The sequence below is a fragment of the Mustela lutreola genome, chromosome 6 (assembly GCF_030435805.1).
Source record: "Mustela lutreola isolate mMusLut2 chromosome 6, mMusLut2.pri, whole genome shotgun sequence".
Classification (NCBI taxonomy): Eukaryota; Metazoa; Chordata; class Mammalia; order Carnivora; family Mustelidae; genus Mustela; species Mustela lutreola.
Window position 1 is genome coordinate 149,510,407 of NC_081295.1, and position 13,859 is coordinate 149,524,265.

The 13,859-nt window shown below is 42.5% G+C and overlaps 1 long non-coding RNA gene across 1 annotated transcript in view; it reads left to right on the top strand.

The window, feature by feature from the left end:
* LOC131834791 (uncharacterized) overlaps positions 1-13,629 on the top strand; it is a 45,337-nt gene extending 31,708 nt beyond the window's left edge. The window contains exon 2 of the long non-coding RNA XR_009354942.1: positions 10,761-13,629. This is a non-coding gene — a long non-coding RNA (uncharacterized LOC131834791). The remainder of the gene's footprint in view (positions 1-10,760) is intronic.
* Positions 13,630-13,859: the final 230 nt, after the last annotated feature.

Sequence of the window (13,859 nt, forward strand, 5' to 3'; positions counted from 1 at the left end):
TTTGAAGAAGCAGTCACCTCTTTTAGACTTCACTGGTTAACTTCAGTAAGGGAAGGAGCACACGAGAGTGTGCTGTGACCTGGGGTCTAATGAGGCAGGGCACCAAATATAAAGGTTTGTGGTAGCAATATGTCCAGGTGTAGTGGCTCATTGACTCAGGTTGTTGGGGTCCACAGCACTGACAACTGCCTGGTCCTTGGTGAATGCTGCATGGGGTTCCATAGAGTCTGCAAGGGCCCTTTGGATGCTCAACATTGCCTCCAGGTCCAGTAGCTAAAAACCAGAACAAGTAGTAGTAGTGGCTGGAGCTGGTGGTGTACATGTGCTTGGCTGTGATAGCTAGCAGCAGGCTTCTGTGTAGCAGTGGGGGCCAACTGCAAACACATATGTAGTGGTGGGGGCTAAGGCAGGCAGGAAGGACCAGGGCCAGTTGTAGGTACACTGACAGCTGCATGGGCCCTGGTTGTTATGCTGTGGCTGCTGCATCTTATCTCAGGGGCACAGAAGTGGAGGCCAGTGATGGGGGTTGGGCCAGAGGCATAGAGGTGCACAGACAGGGTTGCTGGCTGCAGATGAATGCAGTGGTGCAGGCCAGTTGCAGAAGACAAAGCATGAACCAGGTCCACAAGTGGCCTCGGGGGCCCTGGATGTAAGTGTGCTCTCCTATGGCTGCACAATCTCCCCCTGGGCTTGTTTGTGGCAGTGGAGACAGGTGATAGATGTCAGGCTCAAAGATGGCAAATGTACAGCTGGAGGGGCTAACCTGGAATGTACACATGGCAGTAGGGGTCAGACACATCTAGGCTGGTGTCTTGCACTTGAGCAACTGCAGAGGCCCAGGCTGGCTGCTATTGAAGTGGGGCACATGGGGCGGCGGGGAAGGGAATAGTGACAGACTCAGGGAACTAGCTTCAGTGAATGCATATACCTGTAGGGTGAAATCTAGTGAACTCAGCAGTAGGTCTGTCTTGCTGTGCTGGTTCTTTTTTCATGGTTAAAGCTGCTAGGTTTTCTGCAGAACAAGTCTCTGGGAGTTGAGTTTGCCCCCACTATGTGGCTGCTATTGGTAGCCCCTGCTTATCTTCTTGGTTCCTAGATCAGCCTTGAGAATCTCTGGGTTGGGTGAAATGGAAGCAGATCTTCTTGAGTTGTCCCCGAAGGATGTGAGAACTCGTGGCTCATCCCCCTCTTCCTTTCCTTGCGAGAGGAATGGTTTCTAGCTGGGGAGTTCCTCTTTGAAACGGAGCAAGGCCAACTTGGGGAATAGAGTGATGCAGGGAAAATGAAACTGCCTTCCTTCCCTTTTTGTGCTGTTATTCTCAAGGTTTTTGTTTGTTTCAACACGTTGCTGAAATTTAAGTGGACTGCACAGCTCTCCCAGAGATGTTTTTGTTTGTGGATAGCTGTCGAATATTGACTTTTGTGGTGGGATCAAGGCTGGGGTTTCCTACTCTGCCATCTTGGTGACATCACCCTTTATAACCCTTTGAACTAGCAGCTGTGAGTCAGAATCATGAAAGCCTGCAATTCAAGGAAAGGGAGCTAAGGGATCATCTAACTAGAGTTTCACGGCAGGCAAGGGATTTGCCAGTAGTCACACTGTTAATAGAGAGCAGACAATCTGGCATGGTAGAATGTGCATAGGCCTTGGTGTCACCCGAGTCAACCCAAGTCACCTAGACTTGGGTTGGAATTCATCTCTATAGCTCATTACTTAGAAAAGTTTCTTTCATTCTCTAGCCTTCATTCTCCTCACGTGTAAAGGAGGGAAAAACACCTACTTTTTAGGAATGTTATGTGGGAAAAGGAATGGTCTTTGTTAGCTCAGCTGCTGTCACATAATACTATAGATTGAGAGGCTTCAATAACAAACATTCCTCACAATTCTGGAGGCTGGGAAGTCCAAGATCAGGGGGCTCCATGTAAGCATATTCTGGTAAGGGTTCTCTTCCTGACTTGCAGATGATTACCTTCTTGCTGTGTCTTCACAAGAGCACACACACATACTGAGAAAGAGAGCTCTCTGGTCTCTTCTTATGAGGGTGCTAATCCCATCATGAGGGCTCTACCCTCATGAACTCATCTAAACCTAATTACTTCCCAAAGACGCTGATACTTAATACCATCCCACTGGAGGTTAGGCTTTTAAAATATGCTTTTGGGGGCACACACTTTCAGTCCATAACAGGAATGATAATGTGCCTGGAAGAATTGGCTGATGAAATAGTTGAAAAATATGTTTTTTCTTCTCATGTCCTCTTTCTGTCTATGCATTGGCCAGTGAAATTTCCCAACTGTCTGTGTTGAGGCAGTGCCTTAGATCAGGTTCTCTGTGAAGTGGTTGCCAGTGTCTGATAATTGACTATATGTTTGTGATACCTGATCCATGTGCCAAATGTCCCCTTTCACTCTGGGAAGTAGGGAGTTCAAAAATGACAGTGATAATATGGCAAAGCTTTTATGAATGTTTAGACAGGCAGTTTTCATGTAGCCTGTTGTAAATATTTTTACCTGATGAGTCACCGTGGAGGCCTTAACCAGAAATGGGAAGTTCATTGGGAGTAATGGAGAGAGCACTTCTTTACATCAGCGCTTAAACCTGACAAATCTGAATCCACATTTAGGCTTTATCATATGTGGTTTGTAGTGCTTGCAAAATTACTTTGCCTTCATGCAGTTCATTTTCTCCATCTCTCAGATGGTACTGAAAGTTTACTTTTAAAATGAAATGAGATGCACGCACAGCTCTGTAAGGAACTGAAGAGGGTAACAGCTGACTATGACATAAAGGCAGTGTTCCTGGCATTCGACACCTGGAGATAAAACTCTAAGCTACTAACAGTGTAACTGTGGACAAGTCATCCCCTATGGGATGCTAAGAAAGTGCCTTGATTCATTTGAATTCAATGTGTGTTCACAGAATATCTGGCTTGTTTAAGGCAACATAGCTGGAGTCAGAGCTCTACCTTATGTCAAGGCTTTATCCTACCAGGTGGTCTTTTGAGTTAATTAGCTATCTTCAATACTGTGCAAATGGTTTTACTGAATTCTTAAAAAAAAAAAAAAGGAAAAGAAAACCCCAAATATCCTGCTTAGATTGGAACTGGGCAAGAGTAGTTTATTTAAACATATCCAGATATTTCCCAACTTATGTCTTTGTATTTCTAAGAAAAGGACAAACAGAACTCTAACTCTGCTCTCTAGTTAGACCTCTTAAGTTCCCACAAAAGTCTGAGAAATCTTCCCAGTCTCATGGCCCAAGAAACTCTGCTCATAATCATGGTCTTGGATAGTTGGAATGGGTTAGCTTAGTCTCTACTTTTTACTACCACGGGTCATGCTGTAGCAAAAGGAAGATGGCAGACAGACTCTAGAGTGACTTCCTAGTGATCCTTGCCTGCTTGTGTTCATATCCTTGTGTAATTGACTCTCCTTGAAGGTGGATGCAAGCCTATGACTTGCTTATAACCAACAGAATATGGCAAAAGTAACAGATGTCACTCCTGGTCTTCCTAGCAGTTTTGCTCTAGACACTGTTTCTCTCAAGCTGGATTTGAAGAAGGAATCAGCCATTTTGGGAGGTCCATGTGACGAGAAGCTGGTGGAAGCTACTAGGAAGTTCTAGGAGGGCAGCTTCCAGTAGACAACCTGTATGAGGCCAGGGCATTAGTTCCTATCGCAAGAAAATGAATTCCATCAACATGTGTGTAGTCTGCCACACTAACGTTTGGGGTTGGGAGGAAAAGATGTTACTAAATGTTCACTGGTGAGTATTACACTGATTGCATAGGACAGCTTCCCTTCAGCAAGATATTGTACATTCAGCCATTTTGAGCTTGATTTAATGTTTGTACCCAGATATCATTATTGATGCTTTTAGTTTGGTAACTGACAGATTGGCAAAAAATAGAGATGATTTGGCAAAATTCTGGGCTCTGGAGGCCTCAGGAATAAGGCGTTGCCCTTGTACAGACTCAAAGAGCTTCAACAGGCAGGAACTTGCTTTTCTTTTCTATGAATCTCTTATTCTCCCAGGCTAAGCCCTAGGGGTAGGAAGCTGGGGCCCAAGCGCTCAAGTTTAATGAGCCAGTCATGCAACAACAAGGAGAATTAGCTCCTCAGAGGCTGAGATGATTTCTACTTCATAGCACAAAGCCACTTAATAAAACCACAGAAAACTTGGCTGGCTTTTTCTACAACAGAATGTAAAGAATTTGTCAGAAAAGGGAGTGTGAGCTCACACTCATGGAGTTTCCTTTTTTCAAATACTGTTCAACAATCTCACCATTTGTCTGTAGTCATGGTATATCTGGTCAAGAAGCAGTACTGGTGCATTATTCAAATATCATTAATCTAAAAATACAGGATATTTTTCTTGAGATGGCGATAGGAAATCTCTTTTTACCACCCCCCCCCCCCCGCCATAGGTAGCCTTTGAGAAATAGGTGTAACCAGTGATTCTCAGCCTGTACATTGGGATTTTCTGGGGGCTGGAAAAACTCCCAGTGTCCATGTCTCACTATGGAATCACATTAGAATCTCCAAAGCTGGGTTGGAGTTTTCAGTATATTTTAATCACCCTCCCATGATTTCTAAGGTGAAGCCAGTGTTGAGTACAAGGACTTTAATTTCTATTTTATGCTAACATTTTTCCTGTAGTCACATATTTGATAACTTGAACTGAAATGCAATTAAGGCAGAAATCAGGAAATAAGCAAAAACACATGAACCAACCAACAAAACCAAAGATCAAAGCAACAATTTTTTTTTTTTCTTCCCAGAGGTGTATTTACTCTTTCATCAGATGTCTTCTCTGCATGTATTTTAATTTTCACACCCCACTAAGAGCTAATATTCAGAAACAATGACCTGGGCCCTGACCATATGAGATATTTTGTCTGTTGTCTTGTTGGGCACAACAAAGATGGCGCTGGCTGCCTTCTCTTCCGGCTAGAAAAGGCGCCACCGTGGCAGTATTGGTGCCAACGTGGCGGTTTCGGTTCCGCATATCTCTGATATTTCCTCCTCTCGCCCAACACACCCTACCGAGTTACTGACTACGTAACCAAACCCCATAGGCTCTCTCCCTGCTGACCTCATTTCCCATCCCCTACCCAATATAAGCTGCAACCCCGCTCAATAAAATGAGATCCTGCTTCGACAGATCACCCGAGTCTGGTGTGGTTCGTTAATGCGCCTGGACTCCCGACACTCGCCATCCCGCTCAGCCCCAAGGGGAGCTACCGGCTAGCCCGGACGCTCTCCTCGTGCCTGTCGGCCTGCAAAACCTACCGGAGTCGGACATTGTCTGATATAAATAAATCCAGGTTTGTTTTCTGGGAGCATGTAAGAATATCTCTGCGGGACAATAAAAGAGATCACGATCAGGGAAGATCACAGTTTTACTCAAACACCTACGTAAGTATGAAGGGTGGCCAAGTGTATAGTGGACGGATCTGTTCCTTTAGTGTCATCAGAATTCCCAGTATTCCAATTGTTTAGCAAACTCAACAAGGCTGAGGACCACTGGACTACACTCTGTTAACTTCCATCTCCTCTGTGTCCACTTAGGGGCCATGTTAAATATTTTTAACTTGTCTAAATGTGTAGTAAAGCACAGTTTTCTTATACATGTGATTGGCTTTGGTTATATGATGTTGCCAAGTTTTTAGCCCTAATTGATTATAGCTCCAGTCCCTTTATTAATGATATCAAAGGAAAATCCAGATTCTTAGGTTGTGCTATTAACCCATAAGGTACGTTGCCTGAAATAAGAGTGAATTTAATTAGGCTAACATATTTACTTTTATACTCCAAAGATATTATCATTAAATTATATTTGGGATTTCAGTGGGATTCTGTGTGTGCTAGTACTATGATATTGGGGTTAATTGTGACTTAGCTCACAAGGCTATAATGGTGTTTTCTCCATGGATTCACACCAAGAGTTAACATCTGAAAGAAAAGAGAAGAGCACAAAGGACTTCTTCACTGTGGTCTCAAAAATGAACACACACCAATGTTAAGAAAGACGGGGTGAGAGACACAAGATACCCAGAAAGATAGAAGGAGAAGGAAATCGATGAGCAGACTCAGAGAATGCACAGCAAGACAAAACAATGCAGACTGAAGAGCAGAGGAGCCATCAATAGGTCAGGGGTGCAGAGATGCTGAGTTAAGGCGATATGACAGACCACAGGGATGGAGAAATTCTGCTCCTTGATTACATGGATCTATAAGAGGGAGGCTGCTCAGATACATCCTCCTGTGTAGTGGCAAAATACATCTGTCCAAAATGGGGCTCCCTTCTATTCCCAGACTGTTCATCTTTCAGACACAAGTTTTGCAATCAAGCTTAGCTTCTGCCAAATCCTCACTGTCCAGTCGCTGTTCAGTCATTGGGTGTGCATTAAGAGTTCATTAAATACTGAGATTAATTGAAAACTGTTGTTGTTGACATTGAGGGCAGTTGGATACATTTGTGCCAGTTTCTGGAGGTCTCTTAGTACAGGGGTCCCCAAATGCTGACTGCAATACTGGCTGTGTCAGAATCATTTTGAAGGGATATATAACACATAGCTTTGTAGTTCCCTCCCCTGGAGATTCTGATGCAGTGTGTCTGAGTGCCCAGGCATCTGTATTTTTATTTTAAGTGCCTTAAGGGGATAGAATACAAGGGCTGGCAAAGTTTTCTCTGAAGGACAAGGTAGTATTTTAGATTTTGTAGGCCATGTGGTTTCCATAAAAGTCACTCAACTTTGCCACTGTACTGAAACCAACTATAGACAACATGTAGACAAGTAAGCATGGCTGTATTCCAACAAAACTTAATTACAAAAACAGGAATCATGTTCCTCAAAAAATGAAACCTAGTATTACCATATGACCTAGAAGTTCCCTCCTAGATAAGTTCCCTCCCCAAAGAATCCCACACAGGGACTGGAACAGATACTTATGCATACACCCATGTTCATAATAGTATTATTCACAACAGCCAATTTGTGGAAGCAACACAAGCATGCATCAACAAATAGAAAAGCAAAATGTGATATATATAAATGGAACATTATTCATCTTCAAAAAGAAATGTAATTCTGACACATGATACAATTTGAATGAACTTTGAGGACAAGATGGAAGTAGAACGAGCCAGATACAAAAGGACAGACATTGTCGGAGTCCAGTTTTAGGTGCTATCTAGAATAGTCAAACTCAAGAGACAGACAGTAGAACCAATACCAGGGGCTGCAGGGAGGGGCAATGGGGGGTTACTGTTTAACAGGTGCAGAGCTTCAGTTTGGGGAGATGAAAAGTTTCTGGAGATGGATGGTGGTGGCGGCGGTTGCACAGCACTGTGAATGTGCATAATGTCCTGGAACTGGATACTGAGTAAGGTTAAGAGCTGACTTCTTATGTGTGTTTTAGAGTAATAAAAAATAAATTTTGACACAGTTAAGGAATAGAAAAGCAAAAACAAAAAAATAAAGCACAGATGGCAGGAGGCATGAACTTGACTCACGGTCATCGTTGAGCAGCCCCTGGTCTAGTGTACCGCCAGGGGGTGGAATCCACAGGCATAGTTCATTCCCTCCCCATGTTAGCCTGGCAGCTAAGCCCACCTTCACTTTGCTTTGATTTGAGATCCTTTTCAGGAATGGGAATCTCTGGCGTTCAACAACACACAAACTTTGCCAACCTCTATGGAAAACCAGGGTCTCCCAGTGTCCTACTCAAATTACGTGTTGTATAATTATGAACTACTATAGTCCTCTGAAAGCCATCTGCCACCAACATCTAGATGGGGTTTCCCATGAGGAAATCCTCCAAATGATTGCTTGCCTTTATGTGTTTTTTATTTCTTTTCTGGTCTATGTCTCTCTCTTCCTTGTGTCCGTTAAATTGCTTCTCATAGCATATGGGAGAAGAAATGAGGACACAGAGCCCAGAAGTGTTCTTCCCCAACTATTTCTTGTTGGGCAGTGGAGTGGGCGTGCTCTGCCGTTCATGGAGACGTGAAAAGTTCGGTGATAAGTAAATCAACAACATTTGGAAGGAGAATACCTGTCCTTTCCTAGTGATAGTTTAAAGGTCAACCTTTACCAAAGTATCTGTTCAGTTACAAATTTGAATAGTGGATTTGTCCAAATGAATGAGTCTTTATAAAGAAATCGCTCGTGATCTATCTATCTATCTATCTATCTGGAATATTTAACATGACAACAATCATGGCTGTTTTATCTATATAAGTTTCTTGAGTCACACAAAATTTTGTACGTTAAAGACTGAAATAAGAGTGAAAGTTTTCAGAATGTGTTCTCTTATTTGGCACAGTCCTTTGCCTCCTTAATTTTCTGACCAAACATCACAGAGAAGTCACAAAACAGCATGTTTTAATTAGCTTCAGAAATAATGCCTATTTTGTGTAGGGCATAAATTAATACTGACTCAATTGGTCAGTTCTTGACTTTTATTTCTTTGCTCTGAGAGAATGTAGTTCCTTTTCCTATTGTCATTGCTGTTTACACACCTTGGATTCCCTTTGGAAAATGTAAAAAGAACAATTAGTGACTAAAGTAAGAAATGGATGGCAGAGGGACCATGTGTGTTCGCACACATGTGTGCACTGAATATGCAATTGCAAAGCCATGTAGCTTGAGAGCAGTCGAAATTGATGTATCTTCCCATGTATTACACAAAATTACTTTATGTGCCTAAGGCTTACCAGTTTTTTAAGTTTTACTTCAGTTTTACTGGGAGATTCTGGGATGGATGCTATTACACAGCTCACAGTCTTCCCTTATCTGGTTATTGTGTTAGAACTCATCTTGCCAACGGGCAGGTCCGCAGCGGTATTGAGGCCATCAGAGGGTCTCCGTTTACACAGATGCCCGTGCTTAGGTAGAGGGGCTGAAGTGCCTCATTCATTCACGCATGTACACGATAGTAAGAATCAGCCCTTCCCTTGTTTGTGTGGATAGTGTGGTAGAGATGTCGGGGACAAAGACATGAACAAGGCGTGATTGTAGGAGGAAGAGATTGACTTGGATTAGCAGTGGCGGGTGGAAAAGGGAGGGCCTGGAATAAGGGCTGGGTGGAGAAGATAGCAGAGGTTAGAAAAATAACGATGGGGTTGCCTGGGTGGCTCAGTGGGTTAAAGCTTCTGCCTTCGGCTCAGGTCATGATCGCAGGGTCCTGGGATCGAGCCCCGCATCCGGTTCTGTGCTCTGTGGGGAGCCTGCTTCCCTCTCTCGCTGTCTGCCTCTCTGCCTACTTGTGATCTCTGTAAAAAAAATAAATAAAATCTTAAAAAAAAAAAAAAGCAACGATGGGAAAGTTTCAGTTGTAAGCAGCTTCTCCCATGCCCCATTTGTGCTAACTGCTTAACACTATGAGGATTCTCTTATTGTGCCCACTTAACAGGGAGGTTGTAGAGCCATGATTACAGAGCTACCGAATGTCAGCACTGGCATTCAAACCCAGTTTCACATCAGGATCTAAGTTCTTAACCATATGTGCTTAGCAACATGCTACCACTGACTTCAGCATACTTAGAATGTGCAGAAGGATACCACCACTGGTGTCCTGGGAGTTAATGGCTTAGGAAAGTGACGACACATAGTGGGTATATCCTGGAAATAGAGTGTGGATTGATTCCGAGTCCTCACTCAAGGGAGCTCGTACAGACCAATGTGTCTCTGAGAGTATTACGTACCCTCTCTGAGCCTCCTTTTCCTCAAGTGTGAATGGATGATAATTAGATCATACTGTTATTATATAATATATATTATATAATTATAATATTAATTATATATAATTAATAAATTATTATATTATATAATATTATATAATACTATCATGAGGATTAAATGATAATGCATGAAATGTGCTTTTCTTAGTAATTGGTAGAGAATAGAATCTCAATAAAAACTACTCTATTTTGATAATGCTTAAGAGGAAGTGTCCCTGGCTAACTCCACATTCCAAAACTACTGTATTGGATTCTGGATTAGAAAACTATTGGCAATTTTTGTCCATATTTTTCTACAGAATACTTCCTGGTTTGAATAAGGGCCATGGAAATTGTGAACTGAAATCAAAATGGATAAATGTGAAAGAAAAGTATCTATTGAGTAATCAAGTTATCATTAATTTTCTTCATTTTGTGACAATGATAGAATATAAACAGCATAATTTAAATTGCATTTCAAACTATAATAATTTTCAGTGTTTTAGAGAACAAATTTGCTACCCAAAGATGTTTGAGCACTTTGCTGAAATAACTCCCAGGGCTGAGTTCAAATTATGAACCTCCCATTTTCCACCTCTTGGCTGTGGACTCCTGGCAAGTCCTTAGGCTCCCCATGCCCCTTCTGCTTTGTCAAACAAAACAATATTAGGCTCAAATGAATGAAGAACATAAAGCATGTAGCACAGTTCGCCTTCAGTAACAACCTCCTCTTCCCCATCAGCTCAAAAATAATACAAAACTCATGAACAAAAAATTTTCTTTATTCTTTCCACAAAGCAAAAGAATGTCCTAGAAGCTTCAGTATCTGGGTGTTTTACTGATCATATTGGTCTTGAAAACAAAACCCTCAAACTACAGCCCAAATCCTTTTTAAGAGACTGATGTTTCCAACACATGGGTTAGGAATTTTGCTTGCAGGTTTTGTGAAATTTTTTTTTAATATTTTATTTTTTATAAACATATATATATATATATATATTTTAAAGATTTTATTTATTTATTTATTTGACAGAGAGAAATCACAAGCAGATGGAGAGGAGGGCAGAGAGAGACAGAGGGAAGCAGGCTCCCCGCCGATCAGAGAGCCCGACGCGGGACTCCATCCCAGCACCCCGAGACCACGACCCGAGCCGAACGCAGCGGCTCAACCCACTGAGCCACCCAGGCGCCCCATATATTTTTATCCCCAGGGGTACAGGTCTGTGAATCGCCAGGTTTACACACTTCACAGCACTCATCAAGGCACATACCCTCCCCAATGTCCATAACCCCACCCTCCTTGAAATTTTTTTTTTAAAGATATTTCACAGGTGAGACATGTGTCTTGTGGTTGCTCTGCTGTGCTGGGTGATGTGGAAAGGCAGTGCTCTCTAGCCCAAAGCAAGCTTCTAGGGCCATCTTGGTGAGTCAGAGAGCCAATAGGCCGCCAGGAAAGCTGGGGCTGGAGGGGCTACCTTTAGCTTCTTCCAGGCCTGGAAAACTGGTTGACCCAGCCCAAGCATATTGTTGGTGTTTATTAAAAAGGTTGATTTGGGGAATGTGGTGTTTGCCATGCAGTGTCATGCCTCAAAGCCTTGGTTTCCAGCCTTTATTTATAAGCCTAATTGTTGCTATGGAAATTCAATATTTAAAGAGGTAATTATTGCTGATCTTGTTGCATGTGTCCATTTCTGATGTCCAGCTGTGAGCTCTTTAGCTCCAGTCTAGCAGATTAATTACTGCTATTGATTACTTTGAGCTTCTCTCTTCACACCTGCAGTCTGTGTAATTAGCTGGTGGCCTCCTCTGAAAATTAGGAGCAGTTTCATTCTGGCACTTTGCCATTTCCCAGCCATGTGCACTGCACTGATGAACAAAAGCAAATCTATTTTAAATAGAGATATCTGGGTAATGAACTCTTTGTGTTTTTGAACTATCCGTGGATAATTCAAATTACCCTCTGTTAGCAAATATTGTACCTCATTTGATGACTATCTGCAAAGAAAAAATTCCAAAACACTGGTTTTTATTCCCATTTCCACCTTGCAGAAATTTGCTCCTGTGTGTATATGTGTTTTTTTGTTGTTGTTATTTTTTTAAAATCAAAACAACTTTCTAATTCTGCCGAGGGTATTGGGGCACTGGAGTAGGTTCCCTAATGGAACCCAGTGGAAGCAGTTGAGTTTGCACGGAGTCTTCCGGGCACGCATTGTACCAGTGTTCATCCTTTTGTTAGATTCACACTCCTAGTCTGAGAGGCACATCACCATTCGTGGGAACCACTGACATACATGGGGAATAAAAAAAAAGGTTCCCATTTAAAAAATGATTTAGGAAGAGCTACGAGAGAGGAATTATGGGAATCTTCACCATTTTCTTCTCTACTTTATTTCTGCTACTAAGATTTTTTTTTTCCTGTCTCTGCTTATTGGGAATCCAATCTGGCACTGCCAACCATCAAAGTCTAGAGCTCTGCCTCTAGTGTCCTGTTATGACACTTTCTCATCTGTCGTGTGTTACTGCCTGAACACTCAGGAAAAACCAGTTGGTAGTGGCACTGGGAGTGGACTTCCCAAGTAATGACATGCGATGATTACTAACGGGGCCAGCTGTTCCCTTCTCTGCCGACAGGGTCCCACTAATGCTCCCTTTTGCTATTTAACTTGTGTTGAGTTATTATACTAAGGGTTATTGCTTATTGTAGGAAAAAATGAAGCGCTTTCCTCCTGCCCGTGGCATACATCTGCCAGCTTTCATTTCAAGCTTAGAGTGGATAAGTATGTCCCAAAGCCCACCCCACACATGGAAGGAAAAAAGTTCAGAAAGTTCCCACTTGTCAGAACAATGGAAGCACCATTCCATTGATGTCAAGCACAGATGTGTTCGGTTGGATCCCAGCAACGTGGGAATGCTTCATCAGCTCTAAGATCGCCTCTGTGGAAGCAAAGCCACGCTACCTCCTGCCATCCAGGGAATCAGGTGGGAGACGGGCACGGAGTGAGAATGAGTGAAAAGAGTAGGGCATTCACTCATCAACTCAACGAAGCTTTGGGGCATCTAATGGGGAGGCTGAATGCCGGCCTTCCGACCAGAAGGTCCCCAGCTGGAATCTCATCATTTCCACTGTTTCCAGATTAAAATTTAAATTGTGCACTGCCATTTGGAGGCCTTCTGGGCAGGGTCTTGCAGTGTCACCAGTTATTAGGAATGCCTCCCATTATCACAACCCTAAAAGCTATTTGAACAGCAGCCTAATGCGATTGTGATTTCCAAGGATCATTTACTGTTACTGCAGCTCTGCTCAGATGTGAGTGGGAGCAGCTAACCGAAGTTTCTTTCTCATAGTACCAGAGAGGAGCGTCGGAGGCACCAGAGACATATTTTGATGGCCATAAAGATAAATTCTCCCCAAGTAAACAATCTTTTGTTTCCCCCACTTGGGCATGGTCATCTCTAATTCTGGCAAACGGCAACACTTTCTCCATTATAGGAGAATAAACTTTAGAAACTCGCACTGATGATAATCTCCACTCAACTGGAAATACAAAAACACGGTTGTAAGAGGGTACAGCAACAGTGAGACACAAAGTGTAGTTGTGTATAACTTTCTGTACCGAGGGGTTACATTGCGCTGTTCAAGTGAAAGGAATTTATGCATATGCGCACATATATACACAAATACTTTACTTTTTGGCATTGCAGAATTCAACATGCTTTACCTTGTAAATATCCGTGGCTGTGCACAGCGTGTGTGTCGTGAAGTGACACGTCACAGATCTTTCTGGTGGATGAAGGTGCTTTAACTACTGGTTTTTCAGCACTGCCTGAGAAATGAAAATCTGCCTTGTTCAGTTTTTAAACCTGATTTATAAAACCATTAAATTTTTTAAACCACAGTAAAGGCTAGATTTGTTGTTGTTGTTGTTAAATGCTCCTGGTAACTTTGAAGACAGCATCTACACTAGTCGCTCTTAGGGTATACTGATAAGCTAAATGAAACGAGAGATGAGAATTTGTCTAGTGAATAACAAAAATAACGTAGCTGACATGTGTCAAGTGCTGATTAGGTGCTAAGTATCACGCTAAGGGCTTCGAATACATCCTCTGTTTTAATCCTCACAGCAAATCTATG